We start from the raw sequence: 16,671 nt of genomic DNA on the forward strand, positions 1-16,671 counted from the left end.
ACAAATTATTGTTTGCCTATTTAGAATAATTTGTATTTTCTAGAAATACCATTAGTCTTTTAAACTATTCTAACATGTCAAATAAAATGTATCCGAAATGGCAAAAACTTATTTTTCCATCTTCTAAATAACACATAGAAATATTTTTTATTTCTTCTTTTGGCAATAAACCACCTTTCCAAAAAAGAAAAAATGCAGGTTTCTATGTGTAGGGTTTCACAATGAAATCTTCACTTGAAAAAAGCATGCATTTTTAAAAAAAATTTTTGCTATCTTAATTGAAATGCTTACTATGTGTAGGAAAAATATAGTATTCCAACAAGGCTTACTATTTTTTAAACTAGATAACCTACTGTAGCATACTAAATGAGGGCCAAGTATTTTTATTTGACACAAATTGCTCTCCAGCTGTGACAAATATAATATTTTTTCTAATGTTATTATCATAATCTGGTTAACACCAGACATTAAGTGGGCACACATTTTGAATGTGTAGACTTCAGTCAGTATGTGGGTGATAAGGCACATGAGTGATAACCAGGAATAGATATTAGTAGGCAACATTATCTGCAAGTGGGTCTCCCAGCTTTCAAATTTGAGTGTGCACATGGTTAAAGATGTCATTATGGGAGTGAGATAACACATAGGCCCTTCCTCAATATATGGAAAAATTACCTTTTCATTAATGTGGTGTAATATTGCCTGGTGATCATTTGCAATAAGTACTAAGTGTTCCCTCAAAATTTGCAAGAGGGTACCAGTAGCCTTTGCCAATTCTAAAATGTCAAATATAATGTATCCAAAATGGCCCAAAAAGTGTTATTTTCCATCTTCTAAATAAAACAGAAATATTTTTTTGTTCATGTTTTACCAATTATTCATTTTTTTAAAATAGCAAAAAGCAGGTTTCTATGTTTGTTTCAAAACTTTTATGTGAGAGGAGATGGAACAATGTTGTACTTCTTTACACAAGATGAGCTTGGAGATTTGTTTACTTCTTCACTTGAAAAAAAAATGCATTTTTTATTTTTTCACATTTTTGCTATCTTAATTGAAATGCTTGCTATGTGTAGGCAAAATATAGAATTCCAACAAGACTTACTATTTTTATACTGGATATCCTATACTAAATGAGGGGAAAGTGTTGTTATTTCACACAAAATGGGGAGATATGGGCTTTAGAAGGTATCTAGCTGTGAACAATATACAATTTTGCATACTGATAATCATAATCTGGTTATCACCAGACATAAAGGAGGCACACACTTTGAAAGTTGAGACTTGGGTCAATAGGGATCGGTTTGAGTGACTGCCAGACCTATGTCCGGCAGTTCAAATCCCGATGCCAGAAGAGCGACAGCAGTGAAGATCCCAATAGGTAAGTAAACTATCTATACCTAACCCTCTCCCCCAAATCCTTAACCCTCCCTTAGGGGTGCCTAACCCTAACCTCCCCCATAGTGCCTAACCCTAAACCCCGCAAGTGCCTAAACTGAACCCCACACTCCCCACAGCCTAAACCTAAGCCTACTTTCCCTAGCCTAAACCTCCTATGGGGGTGCCTAACCCTAAGAATCCCCATTTAGCACCTAAACTAACCTCACCCCCACACTGTCCCTGCCCGCTGCCTAGCTTACCTTCATTTGGTATGCCAGGATTCAGGCTCCCGGCATAGGGACAATAATAGGCATTGGGATTTCAATACTTATCATTAGTTCTCTGTCAGGATTGCACAGTTGGAAAGCCAGCAGTCAGCATTTCGACCATTGGCTTCCTGACTGCATACCGGTCAATAAGTGGGTGATAATACACATTGGTGAAAACCAGGAAATATACTTTATTTGAAAGTGGGTCTACAAGCTTTCAAGTTTGAGAGTGCACATATTTACAGATATCATTATGGGAGTGATAGAAAACATAGGCCCTTCCTCAATATATGGAAAAGTTACATTTTCTGTAATGTGAGGTAATATTACCTGGTGATCATCAAATTAAGATTTTCATAAGAGCTGCTCACCTACCCCTTTATAAATCATACCTGTTATTACTCCTGTTCCTGGAAATCCTCCTAAGTGAAACAATAAATTAAACTTAAATTTGTTAATTTTAGTATACATTATTCATTAAAGAAAACAGTAAAAGATACTTCAAAGAAAATTTCATTCAGCCACTAAACATATTTTGGCTTAACCCTATAGCAGGTGAGGATTTTTTTTAGCCTTGTGCAAATGGCTTTTTTTGTGTGCATGCAGCATATTCAACATCAATATTACTGATTTTTATACAGTACAAATACAAATTATTGTTTGCCTATTTAGAATAATTTGTATTTTCTAGAAATACCATTAGTCTTTTAAACTATTCTAACATGTCAAATAAAATGTATCCGAAATGGCAAAAACTTATTTTTCCATCTTCTAAATAACACATAGAAATATTTTTTATTTCTTCTTTTGGCAATAAACCACCTTTCCAAAAAAGAAAAAATGCAGGTTTCTATGTGTAGGGTTTCACAATGAAATCTTCACTTGAAAAAAGCATGCATTTTTAAAAAAAATTTTTGCTATCTTAATTGAAATGCTTACTATGTGTAGGAAAAATATAGTATTCCAACAAGGCTTACTATTTTTTAAACTAGATAACCTACTGTAGCATACTAAATGAGGGCCAAGTATTTTTATTTGACACAAATTGCTCTCCAGCTGTGACAAATATAATATTTTTTCTAATGTTATTATCATAATCTGGTTAACACCAGACATTAAGTGGGCACACATTTTGAATGTGTAGACTTCAGTCAGTATGTGGGTGATAAGGCACATGAGTGATAACCAGGAATAGATATTAGTAGGCAACATTATTTGCAAGTGGGTCTCCCAGCTTTCAAATTTGAGTGTGCACATGGTTAAAGATGTCATTATGGGAGTGAGATAACACATAGGCCCTTCCTCAATATATGGAAAAATTACCTTTTCATTAATGTGGTGTAATATTGCCTGGTGATCATTTGCAATAAGTACTAAGTGTTCCCTCAAAATTTGCAAGAGGGTACCAGTAGCCTTTGCCAATTCTAAAATGTCAAATATAATGTATCCAAAATGGCCCAAAAAGTGTTATTTTCCATCTTCTAAATAAAACAGAAATATTTTTTTGTTCATGTTTTACCAATTATTCATTTTTTTAAAATAGCAAAAAGCAGGTTTCTATGTTTGTTTCAAAACTTTTATGTGAGAGGAGATGGAACAATGTTGTACTTCTTTACACAAGATGAGCTTGGAGATTTGTTTACTTCTTCACTTGAAAAAAAAATGCATTTTTTATTTTTTCACATTTTTGCTATCTTAATTGAAATGCTTGCTATGTGTAGGCAAAATATAGAATTCCAACAAGACTTACTATTTTTATACTGGATATCCTATACTAAATGAGGGGAAAGTGTTGTTATTTCACACAAAATGGGGAGATATGGGCTTTAGAAGGTATCTAGCTGTGAACAATATACAATTTTGCATACTGATAATCATAATCTGGTTATCACCAGACATAGAGGAGGCACACACTTTGAAAGTTGAGACTTGGGTCAATAGGGATCGGTTTGAGTGACTGCCAGACCTATGTCCGGCAGTTCAAATCCCGATGCCAGAAGAGCGACAGCAGTGAAGATCCCAATAGGTAAGTAAACTATCTATACCTAACCCTCTCCCCATAACCTTAACCCTCCCTTAGGGGTGCCTAACCCTAACCTCCCCCATAGTGCCTAACCCTAAACCCCGCAAGTGCCTAAACTGAACCCCACACTCCCCACAGCCTAAACCTAAGCCTACTTTCCCTAGCCTAAACCTCCTATGGGGGTGCCTAACCCTCAGAATCCCCATTTAGCACCTAAACTAACTTCACCCCCACACTGTCCCTGCCCGCTGCCTAGCTTACCTTCATTTGGTATGCCAGGATTCAGGCTCCCGGCATAGGGACAATAATAGGCATTGGGATTTCAATACTTATCATTAGTTCTCTGTCAGGATTGCACAGTTGGAAAGCCAGCAGTCAGCATTTCGACCATTGGCTTCCTGACTGCATACCGGTCAATAAGTGGGTGATAATACACATTGGTGAAAACCAGGAAATATACTTTATTTGAAAGTGGGTCTACAAGCTTTCAAGTTTGAGAGTGCACATATTTACAGATATCATTATGGGAGTGATAGAAAACATAGGCCCTTCCTCAATATATGGAAAAGTTACATTTTCTGTAATGTGAGGTAATATTACCTGGTGATCATCAAATTAAGATTTTCATAAGAGCTGCTCACCTACCCCTTTATAAATCATACCTGTTATTACTCCTGTTCCTGGAAATCCTCCTAAGTGAAACAATAAATTAAACTTAAATTAGTTAATTTTAGAATACATTATTCATTAAAGAAAACAGTAAAAGATACTTCAAAGAAAATTTCATTCAGCCACTAAACATATTTTGGCTTAACCCTATAGCAGGTGAGGATTTTTTTTAGCCTTGTGCAAATGGCTTTTTTTGTGTGCATGCAGCATATTCAACATCAATATTACTGATTTTTATACAGTACAAACACAAATTATTGTTTGCCTATTTAGAATAATTTGTATTTTCTAGAAATACCATTAGTCTTTTAAACTATTCTAACATGTCAAATAAAATGTATCCGAAATGGCAAAAACTTATTTTTCCATCTTCTAAACAACACATAGAAATATTTTTTATTTCTTCTTTTGGCAATAAACCACCTTTCCAAAAAAGAAAAAAAGCAGGTTTCTATGTGTAGGGTTTCACAATGAAATCTTCACTTGAAAAAAGCATGCATTTTTAAAAAAAAATGTTGCTATCTTAATTGAAATGCTTACTATGTGTAGGAAAAATATAGTATTCCAACAAGGCTTACTATTTTTTAAACTAGATAACCTACTGTAGCATACTAAATGAGGGCCAAGTATTTTTATTTGACACAAATTGCTCTCCAGCTGTGACAAATATAATATTTTTTCTAATGTTATTATCATAATCTGGTTAACACCAGACATTAAGTGGGCACACATTTTGAATGTGTAGACTTCAGTCAGTATGTGGGTGATAAGGCACATGAGTGATAACCAGGAATAGATATTAGTAGGCAACATTATTTGCAAGTGGGTCTCCCAGCTTTCAAATTTGAGTGTGCACATGGTTAAAGATGTCATTATGGGAGTGAGATAACACATAGGCCCTTCCTCAATATATGGAAAAATTACCTTTTCATTAATGTGGTGTAATATTGCCTGGTGATCATTTGCAATAAGTACTAAGTGTTCCCTCAAAATTTGCAAGAGGGTACCAGTAGCCTTTGCCAATTCTAAAATGTCAAATATAATGTATCCAAAATGGCCCAAAAAGTGTTATTTTCCATCTTCTAAATAAAACAGAAATATTTTTTTGTTCATGTTTTACCAATTATTCATTTTTTTAAAATAGCAAAAAGCAGGTTTCTATGTTTGTTTCAAAACTTTTATGTGAGAGGAGATGGAACAATGTTGTACTTCTTTACACAAGATGAGCTTGGAGATTTGTTTACTTCTTCACTTGAAAAAAAAATGCATTTTTTATTTTTTCACATTTTTGCTATCTTAATTGAAATGCTTGCTATGTGTAGGCAAAATATAGAATTCCAACAAGACTTACTATTTTTATACTGGATATCCTATACTAAATGAGGGGAAAGTGTTGTTATTTCACACAAAATGGGGAGATATGGGCTTTAGAAGGTATCTAGCTGTGAACAATATACAATTTTGCATACTGATAATCATAATCTGGTTATCACCAGACATAAAGGAGGCACACACTTTGAAAGTTGAGACTTGGGTCAATAGGGATCGGTTTGAGTGACTGCCAGACCTATGTCCGGCAGTTCAAATCCCGATGCCAGAAGAGCGACAGCAGTGAAGATCCCAATAGGTAAGTAAACTATCTATACCTAACCCTCTCCCCATAACCTTAACCCTCCCTTAGGGGTGCCTAACCCTAACCTCCCCCATAGTGCCTAACCCTAAACCCCGCAAGTGCCTAAACTGAACCCCACACTCCCCACAGCCTAAACCTAAGCCTACTTTCCCTAGCCTAAACCTCCTATGGGGGTGCCTAACCCTCAGAATCCCCATTTAGCACCTAAACTAACTTCACCCCCACACTGTCCCTGCCCGCTGCCTAGCTTACCTTCATTTGGTATGCCAGGATTCAGGCTCCCGGCATAGGGACAATAATAGGCATTGGGATTTCACTACTTATCATTAGTTCTCTGTCAGGATTGCACAGTTGGAAAGCCAGCAGTCAGCATTTCGACCATTGGCTTCCTGACTGCATACCGGTCAATAAGTGGGTGATAATACACATTGGTGAAAACCAGGAAATATACTTTATTTGAAAGTGGGTCTACAAGCTTTCAAGTTTGAGAGTGCACATATTTACAGATATCATTATGGGAGTGATAGAAAACATAGGCCCTTCCTCAATATATGGAAAAGTTACATTTTCTGTAATGTGAGGTAATATTACCTGGTGATCATCAAATTAAGATTTTCATAAGAGCTGCTCACCTACCCCTTTATAAATCATACCTGTTATTACTCCTGTTCCTGGAAATCCTCCTAAGTGAAACAATAAATTAAACTTAAATTAGTTAATTTTAGTATACATTATTCATTAAAGAAAACAGTAAAAGATACTTCAAAGAAAATTTCATTCAGCCACTAAACATATTTTGGCTTAACCCTATAGCAGGTGAGGATTTTTTTTAGCCTTGTGCAAATGGCTTTTTTTGTGTGCATGCAGCATATTCAACATCAATATTACTGATTTTTATACAGTACAAACACAAATTATTGTTTGCCTATTTAGAATAATTTGTATTTTCTAGAAATACCATTAGTCTTTTAAACTATTCTAACATGTCAAATAAAATGTATCCGAAATGGCAAAAACTTATTTTTCCATCTTCTAAACAACACATAGAAATATTTTTTATTTCTTCTTTTGGCAATAAACCACCTTTCCAAAAAAGAAAAAAAGCAGGTTTCTATGTGTAGGGTTTCACAATGAAATCTTCACTTGAAAAAAGCATGCATTTTTAAAAAAAAATGTTGCTATCTTAATTGAAATGCTTACTATGTGTAGGAAAAATATAGTATTCCAACAAGGCTTACTATTTTTTAAACTAGATAACCTACTGTAGCATACTAAATGAGGGCCAAGTATTTTTATTTGACACAAATTGCTCTCCAGCTGTGACAAATATAATATTTTTTCTAATGTTATTATCATAATCTGGTTAACACCAGACATTAAGTGGGCACACATTTTGAATGTGTAGACTTCAGTCAGTATGTGGGTGATAAGGCACATGAGTGATAACCAGGAATAGATATTAGTAGGCAACATTATTTGCAAGTGGGTCTCCCAGCTTTCAAATTTGAGTGTGCACATGGTTAAAGATGTCATTATGGGAGTGAGATAACACATAGGCCCTTCCTCAATATATGGAAAAATTACCTTTTCATTAATGTGGTGTAATATTGCCTGGTGATCATTTGCAATAAGTACTAAGTGTTCCCTCAAAATTTGCAAGAGGGTACCAGTAGCCTTTGCCAATTCTAAAATGTCAAATATAATGTATCCAAAATGGCCCAAAAAGTGTTATTTTCCATCTTCTAAATAAAACAGAAATATTTTTTTGTTCATGTTTTACCAATTATTCATTTTTTTAAAATAGCAAAAAGCAGGTTTCTATGTTTGTTTCAAAACTTTTATGTGAGAGGAGATGGAACAATGTTGTACTTCTTTACACAAGATGAGCTTGGAGATTTGTTTACTTCTTCACTTGAAAAAAAAATGCATTTTTTATTTTTTCACATTTTTGCTATCTTAATTGAAATGCTTGCTATGTGTAGGCAAAATATAGAATTCCAACAAGACTTACTATTTTTATACTGGATATCCTATACTAAATGAGGGGAAAGTGTTGTTATTTCACACAAAATGGGGAGATATGGGCTTTAGAAGGTATCTAGCTGTGAACAATATACAATTTTGCATACTGATAATCATAATCTGGTTATCACCAGACATAAAGGAGGCACACACTTTGAAAGTTGAGACTTGGGTCAATAGGGATCGGTTTGAGTGACTGCCAGACCTATGTCCGGCAGTTCAAATCCCGATGCCAGAAGAGCGACAGCAGTGAAGATCCCAATAGGTAAGTAAACTATCTATACCTAACCCTCTCCCCATAACCTTAACCCTCCCTTAGGGGTGCCTAACCCTAACCTCCCCCATAGTGCCTAACCCTAAACCCCGCAAGTGCCTAAACTGAACCCCACACTCCCCACAGCCTAAACCTAAGCCTACTTTCCCTAGCCTAAACCTCCTATGGGGGTGCCTAACCCTCAGAATCCCCATTTAGCACCTAAACTAACCTCACCCCCACACTGTCCCTGCCCGCTGCCTAGCTTACCTTCATTTGGTATGCCAGGATTCAGGCTCCCGGCATAGGGACAATAATAGGCATTGGGATTTCAATACTTATCATTAGTTCTCTGTCAGGATTGCACAGTTGGAAAGCCAGCAGTCAGCATTTCGACCATTGGCTTCCTGACTGCATACCGGTCAATAAGTGGGTGATAATACACATTGGTGAAAACCAGGAAATATACTTTATTTGAAAGTGGGTCTACAAGCTTTCAAGTTTGAGAGTGCACATATTTACAGATATCATTATGGGAGTGATAGAAAACATAGGCCCTTCCTCAATATATGGAAAAGTTACATTTTCTGTAATGTGAGGTAATATTACCTGGTGATCATCAAATTAAGATTTTCATAAGAGCTGCTCACCTACCCCTTTATAAATCATACCTGTTATTACTCCTGTTCCTGGAAATCCTCCTAAGTGAAACAATAAATTAAACTTAAATTAGTTAATTTTAGTATACATTATTCATTAAAGAAAACAGTAAAAGATACTTCAAAGAAAATTTCATTCAGCCACTAAACATATTTTGGCTTAACCCTATAGCAGGTGAGGATTTTTTTTAGCCTTGTGCAAATGGCTTTTTTTGTGTGCATGCAGCATATTCAACATCAATATTACTGATTTTTATACAGTACAAACACAAATTATTGTTTGCCTATTTAGAATAATTTGTATTTTCTAGAAATACCATTAGTCTTTTAAACTATTCTAACATGTCAAATAAAATGTATCCGAAATGGCAAAAACTTATTTTTCCATCTTCTAAATAACACATAGAAATATTTTTTATTTCTTCTTTTGGCAATAAACCACCTTTCCAAAAAAGAAAAAAAGCAGGTTTCTATGTGTAGGGTTTCACAATGAAATCTTCACTTGAAAAAAGCATGCATTTTTAAAAAAAATTTTTGCTATCTTAATTGAAATGCTTACTATGTGTAGGAAAAATATAGTATTCCAACAAGGCTTACTATTTTTTAAACTAGATAACCTACTGTAGCATACTAAATGAGGGCCAAGTATTTTTATTTGACACAAATTGCTCTCCAGCTGTGACAAATATAATATTTTTTCTACTGTTATTATCATAATCTGGTTAACACCAGACATTAAGTGGGCACACATTTTGAATGTGTAGACTTCAGTCAGTATGTGGGTGATAAGGCACATGAGTGATAACCAGGAATAGATATTAGTAGGCAACATTATTTGCAAGTGGGTCTCCCAGCTTTCAAATTTGAGTGTGCACATGGTTAAAGATGTCATTATGGGAGTGAGATAACACATAGGCCCTTCCTCAATATATGGAAAAATTACCTTTTCATTAATGTGGTGTAATATTGCCTGGTGATCATTTGCAATAAGTACTAAATGTTCCCTCAAAATTTGCAAGAGGGTACCAGTAGCCTTTGCCAATTCTAAAATGTCAAATATAATGTATCCAAAATGGCCCAAAAAGTGTTATTTTCCATCTTCTAAATAAAACAGAAATATTTTTTTGTTCATGTTTTACCAATTATTCATTTTTTTAAAATAGCAAAAAGCAGGTTTCTATGTTTGTTTCAAAACTTTTATGTGAGAGGAGATGGAACAATGTTGTACTTCTTTACACAAGATGAGCTTGGAGATTTGTTTACTTCTTCACTTGAAAAAAAAATGCATTTTTTATTTTTTCACATTTTTGCTATCTTAATTGAAATGCTTGCTATGTGTAGGCAAAATATAGAATTCCAACAAGACTTACTATTTTATACTGGATATCCTATACTAAATGAGGGGAAAGTGTTGTTATTTCACACAAAATGGGGAGATATGGGCTTTAGAAGGTATCTAGCTGTGAACAATATACAATTTTGCATACTGATAATCATAATCTGGTTATCACCAGACATAAAGGAGGCACACACTTTGAAAGTTGAGACTTGGGTCAATAGGGATCGGTTTGAGTGACTGCCAGACCTATGTCCGGCAGTTCAAATCCCGATGCCAGAAGAGCGACAGCAGTGAAGATCCCAATAGGTAAGTAAACTATCTATACCTAACCCTCTCCCCCATATCCTTAACCCTCCCTTAGGGGTGCCTAACCCTAACCTCCCCCATAGTGCCTAACCCTAAACCCCGCAAGTGCCTAAACTGAACCCCACACTCCCCACAGCCTAAACCTAAGCCTACTTTCCCTAGCCTAAACCTCCTATGGGGGTGCCTAACCCTCAGAATCCCCATTTAGCACCTAAACTAACCTCACCCCCACACTGTCCCTGCCCGCTGCCTAGCTTACCTTCATTTGGTATGCCAGGATTCAGGCTCCCGGCATAGGGACAATAATAGGCATTGGGATTTCAATACTTATCATTAGTTCTCTGTCAGGATTGCACAGTTGGAAAGCCAGCAGTCAGCATTTCGACCATTGGCTTCCTGACTGCATACCGGTCAATAAGTGGGTGATAATACACATTGGTGAAAACCAGGAAATATACTTTATTTGAAAGTGGGTCTACAAGCTTTCAAGTTTGAGAGTGCACATATTTACAGATATCATTATGGGAGTGATAGAAAACATAGGCCCTTCCTCAATATATGGAAAAGTTACATTTTCTGTAATGTGAGGTAATATTACCTGGTGATCATCAAATTAAGATTTTCATAAGAGCTGCTCACCTACCCCTTTATAAATCATACCTGTTATTACTCCTGTTCCTGGAAATCCTCCTAAGTGAAACAATAAATTAAACTTAAATTAGTTAATTTTAGTATACATTATTCATTAAAGAAAACAGTAAAAGATACTTCAAAGAAAATTTCATTCAGCCACTAAACATATTTTGGCTTAACCCTATAGCAGGTGAGGATTTTTTTTAGCCTTGTGCAAATGGCTTTTTTTGTGTGCATGCAGCATATTCAACATCAATATTACTGATTTTTATACAGTACAAACACAAATTATTGTTTGCCTATTTAGAATAATTTGTATTTTCTAGAAATACCATTAGTCTTTTAAACTATTCTAACATGTCAAATAAAATGTATCCGAAATGGCAAAAACTTATTTTTCCATCTTTCAAATAACACATAGAAATATTTTTTATTTCTTCTTTTGGCAATAAACCACCTTTCCAAAAAAGAAAAAAAGCAGGTTTCTATGTGTAGGGTTTCACAATGAAATCTTCACTTGAAAAAAGCATGCATTTTTAAAAAAAAATGTTGCTATCTTAATTGAAATGCTTACTATGTGTAGGAAAAATATAGTATTCCAACAAGGCTTACTATTTTTTAAACTAGATAACCTACTGTAGCATACTAAATGAGGGCCAAGTATTTTTATTTGACACAAATTGCTCTCCAGCTGTGACAAATATAATATTTTTTCTAATGTTATTATCATAATCTGGTTAACACCAGACATTAAGTGGGCACACATTTTGAATGTGTAGACTTCAGTCAGTATGTGGGTGATAAGGCACATGAGTGATAACCAGGAATAGATATTAGTAGGCAACATTATTTGCAAGTGGGTCTCCCAGCTTTCAAATTTGAGTGTGCACATGGTTAAAGATGTCATTATGGGAGTGAGATAACACATAGGCCCTTCCTCAATATATGGAAAAATTACCTTTTCATTAATGTGGTGTAATATTGCCTGGTGATCATTTGCAATAAGTACTAAGTGTTCCCTCAAAATTTGCAAGAGGGTACCAGTAGCCTTTGCCAATTCTAAAATGTCAAATATAATGTATCCAAAATGGCCCAAAAAGTGTTATTTTCCATCTTCTAAATAAAACAGAAATATTTTTTTGTTCATGTTTTACCAATTATTCATTTTTCTAAAATAGCAAAAAGCAGGTTTCTATGTTTGTTTCAAAACTTTTATGTGAGAGGAGATGGAACAATGTTGTACTTCTTTACACAAGATGAGCTTGGAGATTTGTTTACTTCTTCACTTGAAAAAAAAATGCATTTTTTATTTTTTCACATTTTTGCTATCTTAATTGAAATGCTTGCTATGTGTAGGCAAAATATAGAATTCCAACAAGACTTACTATTTTTATACTGGATATCCTATACTAAATGAGGGGAAAGTGTTGTTATTTCACACAAAATGGGGAGATATGGGCTTTAGAAGGTATCTAGCTGTGAACAATATACAATTTTGCATACTGATAATCATAATCTGGTTATCACCAGACATAAAGGAGGCACACACTTTGAAAGTTGAGACTTGGGTCAATAGGGATCGGTTTGAGTGACTGCCAGACCTATGTCCGGCAGTTCAAATCCCGATGCCAGAAGAGCGACAGCAGTGAAGATCCCAATAGGTAAGTAAACTATCTATACCTAACCCTCTCCCCATAACCTTAACCCTCCCTTAGGGGTGCCTAACCCTAACCTCCCCCATAGTGCCTAACCCTAAACCCCGCAAGTGCCTAAACTGAACCCCACACTCCCCACAGCCTAAACCTAAGCCTACTTTCCCTAGCCTAAACCTCCTATGGGGGTGCCTAACCCTCAGAATCCCCATTTAGCACCTAAACTAACCTCACCCCCACACTGTCCCTGCCCGCTGCCTAGCTTACCTTCATTTGGTATGCCAGGATTCAGGCTCCCGGCATAGGGACAATAATAGGCATTGGGATTTCACTACTTATCATTAGTTCTCTGTCAGGATTGCACAGTTGGAAAGCCAGCAGTCAGCATTTCGACCATTGGCTTCCTGACTGCATACCGGTCAATAAGTGGGTGATAATACACATTGGTGAAAACCAGGAAATATACTTTATTTGAAAGTGGGTCTACAAGCTTTCAAGTTTGAGAGTGCACATATTTACAGATATCATTATGGGAGTGATAGAAAACATAGGCCCTTCCTCAATATATGGAAAAGTTACATTTTCTGTAATGTGAGGTAATATTACCTGGTGATCATCAAATTAAGATTTTCATAAGAGCTGCTCACCTACCCCTTTATAAATCATACCTGTTATTACTCCTGTTCCTGGAAATCCTCCTAAGTGAAACAATAAATTAAACTTAAATTAGTTAATTTTAGTATACATTATTCATTAAAGAAAACAGTAAAAGATACTTCAAAGAAAATTTCATTCAGCCACTAAACATATTTTGGCTTAACCCTATAGCAGGTGAGGATTTTTTTTAGCCTTGTGCAAATGGCTTTTTTTGTGTGCATGCAGCATATTCAACATCAATATTACTGATTTTTATACAGTACAAACACAAATTATTGTTTGCCTATTTAGAATAATTTGTATTTTCTAGAAATACCATTAGTCTTTTAAACTATTCTAACATGTCAAATAAAATGTATCCGAAATGGCAAAAACTTATTTTTCCATCTTCTAAATAACACATAGAAATATTTTTTATTTCTTCTTTTGGCAATAAACCACCTTTCCAAAAAAGAAAAAAAGCAGGTTTCTATGTGTAGGGTTTCACAATGAAATCTTCACTTGAAAAAAGCATGCATTTTTAAAAAAAATTTTTGCTATCTTAATTGAAATGCTTACTATGTGTAGGAAAAATATAGTATTCCAACAAGGCTTACTATTTTTTAAACTAGATAACCTACTGTAGCATACTAAATGAGGGCCAAGTATTTTTATTTGACACAAATTGCTCTCCAGCTGTGACAAATATAATATTTTTTCTACTGTTATTATCATAATCTGGTTAACACCAGACATTAAGTGGGCACACATTTTGAATGTGTAGACTTCAGTCAGTATGTGGGTGATAAGGCACATGAGTGATAACCAGGAATAGATATTAGTAGGCAACATTATTTGCAAGTGGGTCTCCCAGCTTTCAAATTTGAGTGTGCACATGGTTAAAGATGTCATTATGGGAGTGAGATAACACATAGGCCCTTCCTCAATATATGGAAAAATTACCTTTTCATTAATGTGGTGTAATATTGCCTGGTGATCATTTGCAATAAGTACTAAATGTTCCCTCAAAATTTGCAAGAGGGTACCAGTAGCCTTTGCCAATTCTAAAATGTCAAATATAATGTATCCAAAATGGCCCAAAAAGTGTTATTTTCCATCTTCTAAATAAAACAGAAATATTTTTTTGTTCATGTTTTACCAATTATTCATTTTTTTAAAATAGCAAAAAGCAGGTTTCTATGTTTGTTTCAAAACTTTTATGTGAGAGGAGATGGAACAATGTTGTACTTCTTTACACAAGATGAGCTTGGAGATTTGTTTACTTCTTCACTTGAAAAAAAAATGCATTTTTTATTTTTTCACATTTTTGCTATCTTAATTGAAATGCTTGCTATGTGTAGGCAAAATATAGAATTCCAACAAGACTTACTATTTTATACTGGATATCCTATACTAAATGAGGGGAAAGTGTTGTTATTTCACACAAAATGGGGAGATATGGGCTTTAGAAGGTATCTAGCTGTGAACAATATACAATTTTGCATACTGATAATCATAATCTGGTTATCACCAGACATAAAGGAGGCACACACTTTGAAAGTTGAGACTTGGGTCAATAGGGATCGGTTTGAGTGACTGCCAGACCTATGTCCGGCAGTTCAAATCCCGATGCCAGAAGAGCGACAGCAGTGAAGATCCCAATAGGTAAGTAAACTATCTATACCTAACCCTCTCCCCATAACCTTAACCCTCCCTTAGGGGTGCCTAACCCTAACCTCCCCCATAGTGCCTAACCCTAAACCCCGCAAGTGCCTAAACTGAACCCCACACTCCCCACAGCCTAAACCTAAGCCTACTTTCCCTAGCCTAAACCTCCTATGGGGGTGCCTAACCCTCAGAATCCCCATTTAGCACCTAAACTAACCTCACCCCCACACTGTCCCTGCCCGCTGCCTAGCTTACCTTCATTTGGTATGCCAGGATTCAGGCTCCCGGCATAGGGACAATAATAGGCATTGGGATTTCACTACTTATCATTAGTTCTCTGTCAGGATTGCACAGTTGGAAAGCCAGCAGTCAGCATTTCGACCATTGGCTTCCTGACTGCATACCGGTCAATAAGTGGGTGATAATACACATTGGTGAAAACCAGGAAATATACTTTATTTGAAAGTGGGTCTACAAGCTTTCAAGTTTGAGAGTGCACATATTTACAGATATCATTATGGGAGTGATAGAAAACATAGGCCCTTCCTCAATATATGGAAAAGTTACATTTTCTGTAATGTGAGGTAATATTACCTGGTGATCATCAAATTAAGATTTTCATAAGAGCTGCTCACCTACCCCTTTATAAATCATACCTGTTATTACTCCTGTTCCTGGAAATCCTCCTAAGTGAAACAATAAATTAAACTTAAATTAGTTAATTTTAGTATACATTATTCATTAAAGAAAACAGTAAAAGATACTTCAAAGAAAATTTCATTCAGCCACTAAACATATTTTGGCTTAACCCTATAGCAGGTGAGGATTTTTTTTAGCCTTGTGCAAATGGCTTTTTTTGTGTGCATGCAGCATATTCAACATCAATATTACTGATTTTTATACAGTACAAACACAAATTATTGTTTGCCTATTTAGAATAATTTGTATTTTCTAGAAATACCATTAGTCTTTTAAACTATTCTAACATGTCAAATAAAATGTATCCGAAATGGCAAAAACTTATTTTTCCATCTTCTAAATAACACATAGAAATATTTTTTATTTCTTCTTTTGGCAATAAACCACCTTTCCGAAAAAGAAAAAAAGCAGGTTTCTATGTGTAGGGTTTCACAATGAAATCTTCACTTGAAAAAAGCATGCATTTTTAAAAAAAAATTTTGCTATCTTAATTGAAATGCTTACTATGTGTAGGAAAAATATAGTATTCCAACAAGGCTTACTATTTTTTAAACTAGATAACCTACTGTAGCATACTAAATGAGGGCCAAGTATTTTTATTTGACACAAATTGCTCTCCAGCTGTGACAAATATAATATTTTTTCTACTGTTATTATCATAATCTGGTTAACACCAGACATTAAGTGGGCACACATTTTGAATGTGTAGACTTCAGTCAGTATGTGGGTGATAAGGCACATGAGTGATAACCAGGAATAGATATTAGTAGGCAACATTATTTGCAAGTGGGTCTCCCAGCTTTCAAATTTGAGTGTGCACATGGTTAAAGATG

The sequence above is a fragment of the Taudactylus pleione genome, unplaced genomic scaffold, assembly GCF_031769625.1.
Source record: "Taudactylus pleione unplaced genomic scaffold, aTauple2 ptg000906l, whole genome shotgun sequence".
NCBI lineage: Eukaryota > Metazoa > Chordata > Amphibia > Anura > Myobatrachidae > Taudactylus > Taudactylus pleione.